Here is a 16,739-nt window from a genome sequence, read left to right as displayed (position 1 = left end):
AGCCCTGGTGCTAAGGAAGGTGCCTCTGGGGACATCTCATTTTTTACTGAGCCAACTTGGTCAGAAAAAGTATTCACTGCTCTGCATGCTTGTTATACACCCAAACTCCCATGCAAAACTATTTTTTCCCCTTCTCTCCACTCCGAACAGGCTCCAAGCACCTTTAAATTGAGGGTGAATTTAGCGGTTTGGCTCTGTGCTGCAAAGAACTTCGCCTTGGTTTTCAGCATGAAAGTCAGCAAGCGCCGTGCAGGAGAGCTGTGATCAGTCGCTACTTCCCCAGGCTGCTCGGTTCAGTAGGTACAAGGCAAATACAATTCACCAAAGTGACACGAGAAGCTGAGTTCCTCTTGCAGGGCAGATCTGCTTTGCCACCAGAGGCCAGGAGCTCAGCTGGAGGAAAGGGGAATGGCTTCGCTGCGTTCTTTTTTTTCTCTCTAATTTGATTCTGGAGTGTTGTGCATGGTGGCAGCGTGGTGCCTGGCTTCCACGGGCTGCCTTTTGTCCCCCTCCCCATGCCAAAAAGAATACTGATAATCAGGTCAGAACACCCTAAGTGTTTGGGAGAAGGTTTGGGTTCCTTTTCTGAGCCTGTCTCCTTGCATTACACAGGAGAACATGGAAATTCTTGTTCTATCCATGCGTTAAGAATGGATGGCTCTATTTTGTTACCAAATAACAGAAGAAAGTGAAGCAGCTGTGACAACTTAAGCATTGAAAAATCATAAATCATTTTCCCTTTCCTCTGTCCCCCAGAAATCATGAAAAATAAATGCGGAGCCCTTTAGGAGATATTTTTACGCTTTTCATTCCTTACAGCTGGGAGGCTTAAAAATGTGGTGCTTCTGACATCATCACATGACTTTAGAATTGGGGATTTTAATAAATAATAAATGCAATTAAAATGGCAAGAGATAATGCTAAAAATGCTTGGAAAAAAATAAAATAGTTTCACAATCCTGTTGCTCTGTAGATAGACAAATGTTCGTAAACATCTACTCAGTTTCTGATAGAAGTGGCAATAATACGTAGGTTTTCTGCTGATAAACGTATCTGGCTTTTACAAGAACTGAGTTTGTTTAATAGTGGGGCAGGCACAAAAATCTTTGTTTTGTTTAGCTTATTCTGGTTTTCGGTTGCTGGTGTTCTGGGTTAATTAGTATTGAAGCCACATTACTCAAAAGCTCCTATCTACCAATTTTTTTTCTCAAAGCAGATAAATCATATCTTTCTAATTTGTCTGTTTTCTTTCATCCTATGAGCCATGCTGCAACTGTAAAGGATATTCTTGGCCACAGCCTTGTTCTTAATATTGATTTCACTGCTTGCAGATGTGAATTCTCCTACATTACTGTCTCCTCAAAGCTCTGCTTTCATTACTGAGTGGAGGACTGATCGCTTCTTCTGGACTCCGCCATTTATTTTTGCTCGACTATTTATTTTCCTTTGGGGGAAAAAAACCGTTATGTCGTGTACCAAGAAGATGTACTGGAGTCTTTCTTGCTGCTTCTGATACTTGGCTCAGCGCATGCCTTGTCTGACCTACGTGGCATATTTCCTCCTTCCCAGGGCCCAACTGATGTTTGCAAAATAGCCATCTGCTTGGCTAAGGCTGTGCACACAACCGAACTAACTCAGATGAAGGCACGGTCTGAATTAGGGGTGGAATTATGTGGATTTGTTAAATCCTGGCTTAATTGGGAATTGCACGCACGAACAACTGTTTTGAGATGGCTTCTGTTGCAGACACCTCAGTTCTGTGGTTAGGTGGGGAGGAACAAATGGCAGCCCTTTTTTTTTTTGCCTTTTTTTTTGTTTATGGGATGCGGGGCCTCAGCACAGAAGCCTTTTAGTTCATATGACCTTCTTCTCCAAGCCTTGGAAGTTAACTATGCTATCGTTTGTCATATCGCTGCAGAATGCAGGAAAAATAGCTTCTGCGCTGTGGTTTGAAGAGATGTTTAACCTTTTTCCTTAAGGTTAATCAGGCCTATTAGCAGAAGTTAATGAGAATAATTTGGTTGGCTAGCGTGTTCTCCGTGCTCTCTGCTAAAACTGGGAGTTGAAGGACCCCGGTAAATACACTGAGATTAATGGGAGCTTGGTGCTGTTGTTTGTCCCCTCGTGCTCTGGAGCAGTGATCAGTGTGCTGTCAGGTCTCCTCTAAACGAGTCGTTTGTAGAAGACTTCATCATAAATATTCGAAGTAGCCCAGGCTGTTCTTTGCTGACTTACTTAATGCATTAAGTTTTTATCCTTTTCATTACACCCTCTCCCTGAGAATTGGTGCCTTTCAGAAGATTTCAGTGAACACAGAAGGACTTTCCCCCGCCTGAGGGAATTACATTGTGCTCAGTCCGAGGAAGATGTTTAAATATCTTCTGTGCCATTACTTCTGTTTAGTCTTACAGCTTGTCTTTAGCTATTCTGACATCTGCTTTTGGAGCTGTAATGTTTTGGCTACCAGCTATTTTCTCATATGCTCCAGCCTCTGACATCACTGGACAGTCAGCCTGGATACACTTCAGCTCCTATCTTAGCTCAGATAAGGGAGTGCATGCTGGAAAAAAAAAAGACTTCTTTTTTCTCCTTTCTTTCAATGATACAAATCTCATTTGCCACCTGCTGTTTCCATATCCAGCGTAGCAGGGAGACAGGAAGCGTTCCCGTACTTCTCTGGAGGTTTTTTTTTTTTCTTAGTCTGACCTTGAAGCATATCCCGTTTAATTTCCTCATCAGCTCCTTGAGTCTGCTTTATGCTGACGCTTGGTGTGATGTCCCCAGCTTGTGTTCAGCTGCCGGGTCGGGGGCTGGCCTTCAGCTCTCTGTCAGGGTCTGGCTGGTGGCTGTAAGTGGGGTCCACGGGGCTTTTATCAGAAAGCTGGCAGATGACTGGAGAACCCCACTGACACGCACGTTGAAGTCACGGCTCATCCAGCACTGCTTAAACAACTCCACTGTCTGAGTGCATCTCATCTCCCCTCTGAATGTATTTATTTCGGCAGATTTTTTTCCTAGTCTTTCCATCGTCTTCCTCTACGTAACTGGTTAAGCGTTAGAGGGTTGTCTCACCTTGCTCTCTTACAGAAGAAAGCTGGGTGTCTCAAGGCAGGGTCCTTGCCAAATGAAAGGTGCATTCAGGTGGGGTCAGTCTCTCATTGCTTCAAAAGCTCCACTGCTTCTAGTAGATGAACGCAAAATTTCTTCCTTTTTGCTTGCCCCATCCAGAAAGGTGTTCAAAACCGCACACACTTTTATTTTTAAGATCTGAAAAATACCTGGTTAAATCTCCAGAGAAATTTGGGATCCGGGAGGCTAGAGTTACTTGAATTGAATGGGAAAAAGATGCAAAGCTGCAGCTGATAACACTTGCTGATGTGCAGCTCATGCATACCGAAGTATGCCCTTAACTACTTCCCAGGGTGCTGCTTCACTGCTCCTGGGTTCATGGCAGCAGGCAGCCGAAACCTGATAATTCACATTTGCATTACGGTACATAAAAAGATGAGTCTGTTCCTTCTTGAAAGATCTTCAGTCTAAATAGACAAAGCGCTAGCTGAAAATGGGATACTGATTCCATTTTGTAGATTAGTGAAGTTGCAGACAAGCTGCAGAGAGATCTTTCCAAGGTGTACAGCTGGGAGGTTGCCATCCAATTTTTAAAGTGTCCTCAATTTGCTTTACCTGTGATCAATCTAGGAGTCTCTGGCATGAATAGGAATGGAACATACATCTCCTGCTGGTGGCATATTGGAGCTTCTGGACCAGCGTCTTCCCCCTCTTAACTGGGTGGCCTGCTGTTTGGCTGACAAATAGTCACTTCTGTGCGCTGCAAAAAGGCTGATAAATTCATGCCTGGGTAGAAAAAAGCAATGCAGCCATACTTCTCCCTCTGCCTTCCCTTTTCCATTTGAATTGGCCGCTGTGGTGGGTGTATCCAGGGATGCACAGTGATGGGGTTTCCCAGCCCTACAATCTCATCCCTCTGTTTGCTACCCTACCTGCTGCAGGCTCTCTTTTATGCTAATCCATAATCTGATTTCTCATTAATCACTGTAGGAGAACATCAGCCAGCTTTTCCTGTAGACGGTCTTCATTTTTATTACTTCCATCACGGGAACACGTAGAGGCCTTTATTCCAGAAAGGATCCCGTGCCAGGTATTGTACAAATATCGGCTCCACGCAGCAGAACCCAAACGTGAATACAGTCGGAGTTTTTCCTCAGAAAGATGAGCCAGGCTGGGAGTGTGCCAGCCTGGATCTTGGGAATGTAACTTGAAAAGCTCTCAGGGGAGGAGTAACAGGATGAAATTTGATGGTTTGTGCTATGCAGAAGTTCAGAGATGTTCTTCTCTGGTCTTAAAATTGGGAAGCTTCCTGCACGTTTTCCCCTCACTGCAGCCTGAGGTACTAACATACAGGGTTAATAACAAAAATTCCCTTGTGTATTTATTAATAAAAAAAAACAATCTGTAGAGCTTTCAGTGCTTTACAGTGCAAAACAAGTGGTGGTATTCCCACTTTTAATTGTGGGGAAATGAAACCCAGGGGTATCAGACCTTGCTCGAGGTCACGTGCAAGACAGAGAACTAAATCCAAGCGTTTGAGTCCAGGTTTGGCTCTTCCACTGAACCCCACTTCATCTCCCTGGAAACCAACTGGGTAAAAGGAGATGCAGAGTTAAGGTCATCCTGCCAGCAGCCGTTGCAACCACAGCAGAGTGGGGGAAACTTTCCCCAAACTGTACGAATGTTTGGTGAAAGTAGCAGGGGTAAAATCCAGGAGGAATAATAATTGAGTCAAGGAGAAAGGCACAAAGTTACTAAATCGCATTTGTTATTCAGGGATAATATTTCTTACCGTCCAAAGAGAATATTAAGCTACCGCCTAAGAAAAAAAATCACTAAGCAGAAAAAAGTTATTAAGAAAAGATAATGGAGGAAAGGGAATATTATGCTGATTCTCCAAACAGTTATGAATGAATATAGATACACTGTCTGCGATAAAAGAAACACATTTCCCCAAAGAGAATTGGAAAAAACAGTCATTGCTAAACACCGGTCTGTCTTTCAAATACTGAGCACCAAAATAACCCACCTTTTAGAGTTTTCTGCCGATAACTCCTAATGAGAATCTTTGAGTCATGAAAACATTTAGAGATTTCAATCTTGTCGTATAAGAGCAATAAATCAAGAAGATGGGACAGACAGCCCCTTCACGAGAAGTCCCTGAATCAGTCATTTAGCATGCAAAAAAAAAGTGAAAGAAAAACCTGTCTTCTGTATAGTATTTATAATAGATCAAATGTTCCTATTTTATAACAGTAATCAACAAAATTGTGGAAGCAGCTCCTCTGCAAGGAGCTCTGGAATTAGAAAATCAAATGGTCTCTTAATGCCACGCTTTGTTTGCAATAAGTCAATCGACTGCCTTACCAGAATGAATTAAAAAAATAATATTAAAAAAAACAACAACTCCACTCCCCCAAGTCAGTTTCTCTTACAACTTCAGAATCCCTCGTGCAGCTCAGGGATGCATCCCTAATGATTGCTGTGCTTGCAGCCCAGGTGGAGTTGGGCTGCTGGCCCTTCAAATGTGTGCAGATGGGGGGGACATCCTGCTCCGGGGTAGCATTGCTCGGGTTGTAACTTCTGCGAGAAGGTGGAGGAGACCATTCCTCGGCTTCTGTTGAGCTTTGCTACAACACAGACGGGGATCATTTGGGTGTGTTTGCATCTTTGGGATGAAGGAAGATAGATTGCTGTTGTTTTGGTCATGGGAAGGACTTCTGTAACACCACACCTCAATTATTCTCCCCCCTTATTTTGAGGTTTAACTGAAAACCAAAGGCTTTTCTGGCATTTACCATTTATTTCTAGCAGATCGACATTGGTATAGATGTGCAGGCTCATTAATATTTTTTGCAAGGTTTAAAAAGAACTGATGTGTTATGAAAAATAAGTTTTTATAAGTTCAAAATAACTTCAAAATAACTCTTGAAAAATTTGTGTGGCTTAGATATGTGGCTATTGGGTGTATATGAATGGGCTAACCCCCTACAAAATGCTGGGAAGAGGTGTAGATTTGCTTGTGCAGCAAGATGCTCGTGCAAATCCCGTGTGTTAGTGAACGTGCTGCTGCACCCACACAGCTCCATTGGTACTGGGCTGGGGGATGAGGCTTGCCCACAAAGCTACTATATATATTCTTCTAAAATAGGCATGATATTTTAGATCATGTCGGTTTTACTGTCAGCCTGACATCTGGCTGAGATCAACCATTTCTTGATTTCAGTTTAGGATTAAATCTAGGCTCCTCTTATACCAGTGAGTAACAGTAATAAATTATACTTTCGCTCTAGGGCAGCACTCTAATGACTTAGACTCGTGAAGTAACAGCAGCTGTTCATCTGTTCTGCCCTGGGGTAATTCAGTGTCACTAGGAAAAAGGCAAAAATGTGCCTAATCTCCTTTCCTGACCCATTCGGACCAACCGGGTAGCTAATTAGATGGTTCATAGGGTATGGCCCTCAACACGGTGTAGTAACTGGACTGAAGCTTTCTCTGTTCCGCTCTGTTCTCTGTCGAGCTCTGAGTTACCCCTTTCCTTTTTTATTCTATTCAGAATACATAAAAACTGATAGTATCTTATGGATGAAAATCTAGTACAGAAGAACTACTTTTTTTGTTGTTAATTAATATTGTTCCAATGCGAAGGTCACATTTTGATTTTTAGTAATGATTTTTCTTTTGGGCTGTGCTCATTTACTGCTTAGTTGTGCAGCAGAGCAGGGGGTACCTTTGCAGGGTACCTTTCCAAGGTGCCAGCTCGAAGAAGAGCATTCCCCTTGCTCCCCGTTAAATGAGGTTTGCACAGATTGCTGCGAGACCATTTTAGGATTTAAGGCCATACATAAAATCCTTGTTGAATGTCGTTATGGTGCTTGGGTGAAGGATTTTGGATTGTTCTAATAACGTTTTGGGGTGTATGGTGATAGACCTCTTGAATCCTCTAATATTTAAGAATTCTTGTGTAGCTATTTGTTCTCTGTCACCTGGGCTGGCTTTTCATCTGTGCTTTGAGTTGCGCGTTGGTTTCAGATCAACGTAGCATGGCTTCAAGTGTCTCTATAATGCAAATGAGAGAGTATAGGGAAGGGTTAAGTGAAACGTTGAGCTCTTGGTGTGCTGCAAGGGTTGGAATGATTTGTAGGAGATGCGCGTTTTAAAACTGGCACAACTCTCAGCCTGGCACTACAGCCAGTCTTCAACCTATCTGACAGTCCCTTCATCGAGGCCAAATTTGTCAGCTTCCAGACGAGAATGCTGCTGCCCAGAACCCCGTACGGTCACTTTCCTGATCCGGTCTCCTCAGTCTGCCCCCTGATCCACACTGGTGCGATGGCAAAAGTGTTCCAGGTGGCAGCGGTTTTGTATGTGAAACTTTCCCTAAACTGGGTGTGTCGTAGGCATGATGTATTTGTTATTGCAAAGCTTGATCGACGTGGTTTCCGCTGCACTTATGTCCACATCTATCCTTCGGTGGAGCTATAACAATGCCAACAGCTTCGTGATGTGGTGACAAAAGAGAGGGAAACAGTAACCCGGTACAATTTCCTTCTAAGCAATTTTTACCTGCGGTCTTCTCTGCCTACTTAAAATCCCCATTGCAGTAAGAGGAATTTGATAACTTTGGCTGAGTTTGAGTTATACTTCTTCATGTTCTTTTAAATGAACGTATGTTATAGATGGAGATGCAGGGGAAAAAAAAATGAAACAGTGGTCTGAAGAACAGCTAAAAATCATTTGTACTAGTTATCTGTTTTGCTCAATGTCTGTAATGACTTGTGGGTTGAATACTCCAAGACTCTTAGGGAAAACAGTGTGTTTGGTCTGGTGTTTGCTGGAGATATGCGAGGTAGGGATATCATACGACTCTCCGTGTGTTTATTAACTGCTGTTGGTTTGGTGTTAACCATCGCAGCCTTGTGCAAGTAGAAAGACACCTTGAATGTTGATTTACACTTAGACGGGATTTGACGCTCACGTTAGTAATGACCTTTTTCAGTACATTCCACCTGAAGAAATATTAAAGCATAATAATGCAGATGCTTGGCTGTATAAATGGGATCTAATTTAGCATTAGTTGAGCATCTGGCTCATTTCCTCCCCGCAACCTGTTGCGGAGCAAACTGTTAAACAAGCGAATTTTAGGGAGCAATTTACGTTAATTCATTCTGCTCTTTGCCATAGGCTTTCCTAGCTTTTCTGGCAAAGGAGATGCACGGCGCAAAGTGTCCAGTTGAATTGGCCTGGAAGGGAGAGGTAAAGCAGGAATCTTGGCTACATCAGCCGGGATCAGAGCAATGAAAGGTGACACTGATGGATGTTGGAAACTGGGTACCGAACCACGATGTTCTTGGAGCGGTGCACAGCACAGTCACTTCGGTGGAGACCTGAGCTCTGTGGTCTCCATCCTTGCATCGGCTGAATGGCCATGAATGTCGCTGAACGTGGGTTTCATCCAGCCCTGTTTTGGGGCACAGGTTGCCATGACCATTTCTCTCGCTTCTTGGACGTGTTCATGGAGGATCTCAGGGCACAGTGGTACGAGCAAACCTCGGAGATATGTCTTGATACTGAATGTATAAATGAGGATGTCATTCTAGGGGCTATCTGGCAAATGCAGAGGGTTGTTACTGCTTTCAGGAATTAAGTAATCCTAAAGGTTAAGCCTGCGGGGTGTTCTTAGCCCTGTAAGAATTAATATGATGACATTTAACAGCTTTAAAAAAAATAAATCATTTCTCTACACCCCCATCTCCCCCCCCCCCCCCCCCCCGTTGCTTTTTAGTTGAAAAAAACAAGTGAATAATTTGCTTTTCATGCTGGTGCAGTAGGGGCTATTTGAATACAAATCAACAGATCACACAACTGTCACTGTAATTTCTTAGGCTAATGCAGAGACAGATTATGGTTATCTCTGGTACCACAGCATGGCGACAGTTGGCTCATGCTGACTTTTAATGGCCACTATATTAACTCCTCTGTATAGAGTCCCTTCCCCTCAAATGCAGAGGGATGGGTTCCTTAGCAGGCGCCAACTTGCGAATCTCTGCTGAGGATGTTAGAGCTTTGTGTTTTTCACTAATTGGGGATTTTTTTTTACTAGCTTAGATCGCTGTCCCATTGGGAAGACCCTGTTCAATTCCTCAAACAAAACTGTACCCTGTTATTAGAAACTGGATGCGGTTTCATTGATTTATTGTGATTTGTGGTGTACAGAAGGGAGGGGATGGATGAATGGCTAGTCCACCAATGGCTATTCGACCAATGACTATTGCAGAAGGGTGTCCGTACGCAGGCATGGTTTTGCTGCTCCAGTTAGGTCTGGTTCTGCTCCCTTTTTTGGACAAGAATGACTTTTTACACATTTGTATTTTAAGCAAATGTCTTTACCTGCTTTATTTGCTTCCTCTTCTTCAAAGTGTCTCATTCAAGTGGGTTTTAAAGAAATTTCCTGCCTTTCTTGCAGTCCAGCCTGCTAAAGTACGATGCAACCATCAATTCAATGCAAGAAATGAGAGAATAGCCCTGTTTTGGGGCATGGTTGAAGTCCAGAAATCTTTTTCCAGTGGTTCCACTGGGCTTTGGATGAGGATTTTCCTCCATTTTTCCTCCCTTTTTTTCCCTCCCAAGCCCTTAAGTACACATCTATTAATGATATCTGTACTTTCTTTAACAATAACTCTATTCATTGGAATAAAAACTTTCCCTAAAATTATGGAAAAAAAATAACTGAATGGATCCCCAACTGAGTGGATGGCCATTGTAGGACAGTGTTAAAACTGATCAAAAGACTTTGTTTCCCATAATCTTCTCAAGAACTCCAAAGGATTAATAATTTTTTGAATTAAATAGTGGGAGCACGCAACCATTTTGAACCAAAGTCATGATCTGTCTGTGCAGTTCCTATAGATCACAACTTTCATTGTGAGGGTTTTTCTTCCATTTAAATGAATTCAAACCAGTTTCAATTACCAAGTCATGTGCAGGATCAAGAAGCTGTGTGTTTACTTAACGTAGAAGTTTGGTGACACTGTGCAGTGTGTTCCTGGATGTCTTATTTTGTGTAACTACATATAAACAATGCAGTTTACCTCTGTGAAAAGATCCAGTCCAACAAAACACCTTGAAAGATGCGGTTACGTTCCAAACCAACTAATAACGCCATCGATTTCAGTTGGCCCCTGAGCTATGCAAGGGGAATTAAGATTTGAGATGGGACCGCTATTGACAGTGGGGTGCCAGAGGGGAAAGTATTAGCAGTGTCTTTGTCAGCCCCTTTTTGGCGAAGAGCTATCTTGCTCTTGTACCAGTTTTTTAAATTGTCATAGCTTATTTCATCTTATTATCTAAATCAAGTCTCTGGAGGGTAGCTTATCCCAGCTTTGATCCATTATGTTGTTTACTCTTGTTTCACAAACCATTAGGGATGCTCAAGGATGTAAAATAAGATATCCATCAGGCTAAATCTTACGAGCCATTTGCTGCAGATGTAGTCTTGTCCTGATCACAGTGACAGGATATCGGTGTCCTAATAGAGTCTTTTTTTGTGCTAATAGAGCTCTGCTCTCCTGCCGCAGGCTGTTGGGAGGGACCAGAGCTTTCTGCCATTACCAACACTGCCGTGCCATCCGATGTTGGACAGGTCTCATTAAAACTCCACGCTTCAGATTCTCACCTGTAAATAAAGAGATGTGCTTGGTCTGTGAAGCCAACGGAGATCACGTATGTGAGACCTCAAGATGGTCCCTGCGTAGATACTGGGACCAGGGACACATCCTTTGTCCTTCTGAATGGCAACCCAATCTTATGAACTGATCCATGTTCCTCCTGCCTTCTCGTGGCATCCCCTATATCCATCGTGGAATACGAACCCAGTTCACCCTCGGTGCCTAAAATTGCCATCTTCTGATATGAAGTGATGGCCCCAAAACATAACGTGATTATTCAGATGCAATTGAACATATAAATAGAGGTTCTCTTGGTTGTTTTTGGAAAGATGCATCAGAAAGCCAAAATACCAGTAACAGCTTGTGACTACAATGTAAGCTAGATGGAAATATTTAATTCATAATAGCAGTATCTGCTAAGCTTTGTGTTTTCAAGCAGCTTTTTCCCTTGGAAGTTGTGTTTTATCCCACAGATGGGCAGAAAATAAGGCAGTGGTGAGCCCCACATCCCAAGCACTGAGATAGGTTCAGACATACGCAGGAATGATGTTTTCATCTCCATATTTCGTGCGATTAGGTGAGTTCACTCTTCAATTGCCTCGAAATAACCAAAGGATTTAGGGGGCTGGAGGAGATGCAATGCTTCTGAATCTCCGGAAGTCAGGGACAAACTCAAGTGCTTACCCTTGGCGTAGACAAGGAGGACTCTAAAGGAATTTCCTGTGCCAGGTATTTTTTGAGAAGCCTTTAGACACCATCTTAGCAATCTCTCTCCCACATTATTCCTCACCTAATTAGGTTTAAGGGCCTCGTCTTTGCCTCACTCTCCCCAAGCTCTGTGTGAGCACGCTCCTTCTCTGCAGCAGTTTTGCCTACAGCATTCGAGCCCTGAGCAACTCCTTAGAGCTCTGCCAAAGCTCTGCTTCAGGCTCTGCAGCTTGATTCGTGCTGGGATGAAATTAAGCAGCCCCACCGATGCAGTGGGAGAGCACTGATATGTAGCAGCTCTGATTTTTTCCTTCTTTCATGCAAGATTATTCAGAGTATGCTAAAAAATGGAAACTATAGCAAATACACGTTTATGGAAGGGTGAGTGTGTGAGATATATTGTGTGTTTTCTCCTTCTAAAGATGGATCATTATTTAAAGTGTAAGACCACTTAACTCTTCAAATAACAATGTGTTTTGAAGAAGGGAAGGCCATCAGCTTTAGCCGTTGTGAAAATTTATGCAGCACTCTCTAAACTCCCAAAGTCCTAAGCCAGCTCTTTCCCAAAACATTTGCAACCAAACTGCTCCCTACAGCACTCGTGAATTCAACGACATAAATTGTTAGAAGTGCTATAATATAATTTGTAAATGATGTTGATTTACTCATTCCAAAGCCTTTTGAAGTAAATAGATTGTGTTAATTTTCTCCAACTAGCTGTACATTCAGAACAACCATTGAAACACTCCATTTAAATATATATTCAATTAAACTAATGATGTTTTAAAACATCCTAAATAACAACACATCGCAAGGACAGCTGTCCATATCCTTTATTTGGGTTTGCATTCTGCACTGCTGCACATGTTGCTGGTTTATTTTTCTTGCAAATATTGGTGTAAATTATCTCCTGCGTCATGAGCAGCGTGAGCTGCCCCCAATTCAAGGCTGGCAGTTAAAAGCATGGAACAAAGGTCATGGTTAAAAGGAACAGCAATTCAGGTGTAATGCTGTGGTGTAAAGCTAAATGCTATTGAGAGGATGTAAAGAGACTCCAGGGTATAGGAGAATTGGGCCCTGTAATATCCAGTGTAATTATGCAAATTGATATTACAGAAAGGGCTTTTAATTGGGAATGCTAAACAACGTTTTAATAATGCCAGGTCATTAATCTGTGGGAGTCAGTTGTATCAGAAGAATTATTATGGGCTAAGAAAAAGAGCATGCCAAGGCCTTTGCTGAAAGGTGTTTACAGATGTTAACCTTGTTCCATGTGACGTATTCACCAGGAAGGGATTTTCCCCACACAGTCTCATAGTCACATGAGTTTTCTTTCTCTGCACTGAAATCAATTTTTAACAGGTTTCATGTTCTCAGTAAATAAATCTCCAAGTAAAACTACCTTCCAAGGTAATGATTTCTGTTTAGAACCCACTGTGAAGTTCATATAAACTCCTAACATCATTGTCACCTTTTAATTTTACTAATTACTGCTTCAGTTTGCCACTAAACCTTCCGAGGTTCTTCCATTCAGTGTAGAAATTCACTAATGTTCAGCTTGTTAGGATATGAGACCCCTCATTAACTCGGAGTATTAAATGAAACAGTTGAGTTAGTAACCAAATCGACAAAGAAACAGCTGACTCTCTCTATGATTAGGGACTTTGTCATCTCGTTCATGGATTAATTATATGGTCCATTATACTGAAATGTGTTTTTGGTATCAGGACTAGTTTTGTTCTTGAGTTTTTGTACTTGCCAGCTGCTTTAATGCTCTTTATCTTTCTCTGAACAAGCACCAAATTATAGATTTCTTAACTTGAAGGACAAATTTAGAACATAGTTCTGATGCATGTGATTTAAAATAAGTTCAAGGATAAAATGTGCATAGAGCAATCTTCAGAAGGGGAAGTCTGGTGGAGCTCTTTGCTGGGAAATGTCCGCGAAAGAAAGCAAGCAACCAAGAAAGCCCAGGAGAAGTGGTGCCAGTGCTGCACCCACCTCCTGGGAAGAGACGTTCTGGGAAGACAAGGCAGGGAGAGAAGGTAAGGGTGGAACTTGGGGGGGGGTTAGCCTGCTATATTGAACACAGTTCCAAGTTGTCTGAGTTATTTGTATTGAATTATTTCTATTTGTATTCTGCAAATCAGTTGGATTGTAATTTTGAGCCCTTATTTGAAGGAAATGCCTCTGTGTTGGTGTCGTAGATGCTCGGTGACCAACATCTCTCGGCACAGGAGCTTTATAATCAAAGTAGATAAAAGATAAGAAAATCACAGAAAATTGCTGCGTGTTTCACAAAGTGGGGGTTAAGGCCTGGAACAAGGAATTAAAAGTCTCGCAGGTGAAATTAGAAGTTTTTAGATAAGTGGGGCTTCCAAAGTGCTGTGAGCACACGTTGGGAACGCTGGTGCCTGGTGCTGCGTTCACAGCTTGCTGCGTGACAAGTTTTGAAGAGCAGAATTAGGGGGTGACAGTCCTGAAGGAAAAAAAAAAAGTAAATATTTTGACAAAAAAAAGGGAAGATAGCAGGAAATTGCTGGTTTCAAAGACTATGTTTTTATTAATAATTGATTTTGACTACAGGAAATGGGCAACTCTGTACAGGATGAAGTTTGCTCTGAATGAGGAAACCATTTGGAGTCTCTTTGTGTTCATCTCATTAATTTTTTTCTGCCTGCTAACTTTTAAGCAACACTTTCTAGAAAGGGTGGAAGAGTCAGCAGAGGCAAAAAAAAAAAATTCAATAGATCCTAAAAGCCTGCGGGAAAAGAAATTAATTGTGTAACAGCAAGAGGGATGTTTGAAGGCTTTGCTTCTAGCAGGTAGCAGCCAGCAGAGGTCTGGGCTGAAAGCCTCGTCCGGCTTTTAATCCAGGAAATAAATGGCAAAACTCTTTGGCTTGAGATGAGAGAATGGAGTCCTGTAAGGGAAAATGCTGGAGATGGACTCCGTGATCAAACAGGCTGCGTAAACTGCAGCAACTCCTTGCCTTCGAGTTCTTCTGGGTTACAAACGTTGATTCAGAGACCTTCCAGGTACAAGTGCCTGGTACGTATTAGGTAAGCAAAAGACCCAAATACCCCAAGTGCTCTGTGCTCCTCCCACGCTAATTAAGAATGGGATGTTCCCAGCTTACTCTCTCGCACACTGAGGTGCGTGGCCCCTCATAACTGCACCTTGTCCTGTTATATTACTCGTGCTCTGAGCGTGGTTTGGTCCCGAAGGCTGTATCAGCGCATAAACTGTTGCGGGAGGAGCAGGTGGTTAGGCTGGAATAGGTGCTGAAGCTCCTGGAGTGATCCAGGGGTCACATCAGGTGGCATTTAGCGTGGTCTCCTGGGCAATGCTTTCATGACAAACTGCATTTGAGGTCTGCAAGGAGTGAAAAAAGTTTGGTACTTGCTGGTACTTGCTCTTCTAGGGAGTGGGATTCCCAGCTGAGAGCCACCAGGCTCTAAGGTAGTGAAGCGCCCCTAATGACAGGAGCTGTGTAAGTACCTAGATAAACTCCACTGCGTTTGGGCAGTGAGTGAAAATTCAGTTTTGATAAGGGTTGTGACACTTCAAAGACAGTGATAAGGAACGAGCACTTGAAAATGAGGTATGTGTTTATCTGCAGCAGCTGCCTAACTAGGGGAATGGGAAAATTAAATTTGTCCCATAATTATCTTTTGTACAAACAGGCAGTGTCCCTCCAGCCAGGCAGCTTCTAAAAAGCCTATAATTATTGCATATAATAACTACCAACATTAATCTTAGCTGTTGCTTGTACAAAAATTATAAATTACTGCACCAAATCCTATTACTGCAAATATTAAAAGTTACTAGACGTTTATTTGAACCTTGATTTTTTTTTCTTGTAACTATGTTAATTTTCTCCATATTTCAAAACTCCAGCAATTGCTGGAGTAGAGGTTTGATAGTTTAAAAAATTCATTACTCAGAAATTGGACTAATCTGAAAAAAAAAAAAAAAAAAAGAAAAGGTCTTAAAGGCAGGCAGGATTGTGAACATTACCCTGATTTGGCCAGCTGCAGGGCTTGCATGTGGGGTGTTTCCCATGGTTGTTCGGTCTTGCTGCTATTAGCAGTGGTGCATTCGAGCCCATAAACCGTGCCATTCTTTGCTTTCAATAGAGCTCAATCCTGCAGGAGCACCAACCGCTCCCTGGGGAGGCGTTTCAACCTGGGGGTAAATGCACTTCAGAGCTTTGCTGGAGCTAAACTGGAGTGCTGAATGCCTGTGGGACTGGGAAGGAGACGGAATTACACCCGCAGTTATTATTTGCTCTTGCAGATATGGATGTAATTTCCAAGGTTTCTATTCAAATGCTGCTGGATCGAGGCTTAAACGAGCATTTATCACTTTTATTATTCTCAAATCCTGAGGTGCTTGTGAAGACTTGAACTTGCTGAGATTCATATATGCAAGAGGACTCAGCTACTTCTGATTTCTTCTGGAGGACCTAACAAGAGCATCTTTTACATGCTGGCAAACTGAAGCAGGCACAGAGGCAGGTTAGACCAGGAAGAGTATACGTTGGGCCCCATTTTCAGATATTTGCCCAGAAGCCAAGGTACGCCTTCAAAACGAGGAGAAGTTTAGTTATCCGTTCACTTAAGTCGTTAAGAATTTAAAGCATAAGACAGTGATCTTTTTTTAGGCTGTATTGGTGCAGATATTTTTGAAACTTTTCTGTAGAGTATTTATAGTATTCTCTCTGTTCTCCCTAAACAATCTCTAACTACCTTTTTTTCCCCTCTAGTTCTCAATTTCTGAAGGGTCTCTTTGGGTGTTTTATTATTATTATTCTTAATTTAAGCTCAGTTTTTACCTATTCAGATGTCTGCAATATGTCACGCTCAATATAATGAGCCAACCACCTCTTGCGCTCACCGGGGGGCACGGATGGAAAACACTTTAAAACGCTGCGTGAACTTGAATGCCAGCAGATGCACAAGGCGCTGAAATGAAAGAAATTAAAACAGAATAATTGTCTGTGACCAGTTCATAAGTTGAGTCAGGTGTGGAGCGTCTTCTTTTAAAATGGACTGCCTTTGAATGTGTACAGGGGGAACGTGGCCCCGTGCGATGCATATCCGAGTGCTATTTCCAGTGGTGGTGCAAAACCAGAAGAGAATATGGATCGCATCAAACCCCTGGGGAAAGGAACGGGAAGTGGTATTGTCAGTTCTGCCAATGCCCGTCTTTTCCTCAGCCTCGAGGTTTCATGTTGCTTTGTGTTATTGTCTCCGAGCATCTCCTGTGTGGAAGCAATCACAGTGACCTCTG

General features: G+C 42.5%; 1 protein-coding gene across 1 annotated transcript in view; it reads left to right on the top strand.

Annotated features, from left to right (window-relative positions):
* Nucleotides 1–16,739, top strand: part of LOC310886875 (uncharacterized protein) — a 198,591-nt gene that overhangs the window by 48,704 nt on the left and 133,148 nt on the right. Inside the window, exon 2 of the mRNA XM_083812050.1 lies at nucleotides 4,060–4,159. The gene's annotated coding sequence lies outside the window, so the exon portion shown is untranslated. The remainder of the gene's footprint in view (nucleotides 1–4,059; nucleotides 4,160–16,739) is intronic.

The sequence above is a fragment of the Anser anser genome (assembly GCF_964211835.1).
Source record: "Anser anser genome assembly, chromosome: 26".
Taxonomy (NCBI): Eukaryota; Metazoa; Chordata; class Aves; order Anseriformes; family Anatidae; genus Anser; species Anser anser.
This window is presented reverse-complemented; position numbering and strand designations above follow the sequence as displayed.